The sequence below is a fragment of the Atractosteus spatula genome, unplaced genomic scaffold (assembly GCF_055471065.1).
Source record: "Atractosteus spatula isolate fAtrSpa1 unplaced genomic scaffold, fAtrSpa1.hap1 Scaffold_31, whole genome shotgun sequence".
NCBI lineage: Eukaryota > Metazoa > Chordata > Actinopteri > Semionotiformes > Lepisosteidae > Atractosteus > Atractosteus spatula.
The window spans coordinates 247,737-249,092 of record NW_028296859.1 but is presented as its reverse complement, the minus strand read 5'-3'; the positions used below and the strand labels follow the sequence as shown (position 1 = coordinate 249,092).

General features: G+C 45.1%; 1 non-coding gene across 1 annotated transcript; it reads left to right on the top strand.

Annotated features, from left to right (window-relative positions):
- Positions 1–513: 513 nt before the first annotated feature.
- Positions 514–595, top strand: trnal-aag (transfer RNA leucine (anticodon AAG)). The gene has a single exon. It is a non-coding gene; the product is annotated as a tRNA-Leu (tRNA).
- The last annotated feature ends 761 nt before the right edge of the window (positions 596–1,356 follow it).

Genomic DNA, 1,356 nt, shown 5'->3' with positions numbered 1-1,356 from the left:
ATGTGGTATAAAGTGAAATGGTCTGGGAAGAGTCCTACGTTTGAACAGTTCAAAATAGACGTAAAGGGGTATTTACGGACTCTTTCGAAATGTAAGAACAAGCTGTGCGGACCTTATCAATATTTACCTTGTGTAATCGTTTTTCATAAAGTGTAATTGTATTATAGCATGTGCCCCTGATGATTTTCTTGATACGTTATATGTGCTCTTGGTGTATTGTATGTAGTTTTGTTGTTCAAATAAAACGTAAAAGACACAACTTTCCGGATGCGGCTGCTGTAAAAATAAAATGACATCAAGGGTGCTGTACGCAGAGGTCTGAAACCTGCTCCACAGAAGATCTTTATCCAGAGGTGTTAAAGAAGTCGAGATCTCGCCATGAGAGGGGAAGCATCTCAGAAAAAGCAGGTGCAGTCAGTTCCACGGTCATAACGCCACTAAGTCGGGCGACAAAAGCAAAACCCACCAGGCTTCCTCCGAGCAGGTAATGAGACAAAGAGACAGGGTACAGTGGGTAGTGTGGCCGAGCGGTCTAAGGCGCTGGATTAAGACTCCAGTCTCTTTGGGGGTGTGGGTTCGAATCCCACCGCTGCCAGGTGCTTCTGTTGCGACCCCCTTTCAACTGGCTTCAGACGAAAGGGAGGGAACTGCTTTTTGGCAGTCTCTCGAGAAACTTAGCAAAGTGTTTAAAGATGCTTTCTCAGCTTGACATCAAGGCACAAAACAAAAACCTTCTTGCGTCCTCTCTACCCAAAAGCGCTTTGCCACTTTTTGCGTTATGCAGGGAACGACGTCTGCCCAGATCACTTTTGTGTCAATGCAAATCGTAGTGTGCCCTCCGTTTTAATGTTGGCTGTGCTGGCGTGCCGCTTCTGTCTGTGAAACTTGAATGTTCTGCTTCTTCACACCGAATCGTTGGCGGGGGTTGAGCTTGTTAAATCTTTGCGCATAGTGCTCCTTTGGAAGTACTTTGTCCAAGTTCAAAAGCGATCGTGGGATTTACTTCATGCGTTCAAGAAGCATGCCTCGCACAACAGATTTAAATGGGGAATGGAGCCTGCTTCTTGCTGTTTTTCCTGTGGTTGCAGTTACAAAGTTGATCGTGCTTTCACATTCTGTTAACAGTATTCACTGGCTGAGCTTTATTAGTTGGTTCGTAAAGGAATCTCTGCTTCGGTTCCAGAAAAGTCATCTGTAGTGTGTTTTTTTCCATGCCCATGGCAGTCTTTTAAAGCTGGTAGTAATGGCGGCGAAGTTAATTTTTTATCCTCTTTAAAAGAATAAGGACGGGCTGGGGCGAGCTCCATTTACCACTCTTTCAGCTAACCGCCGAACTCGCGAACTGATTACACTGCA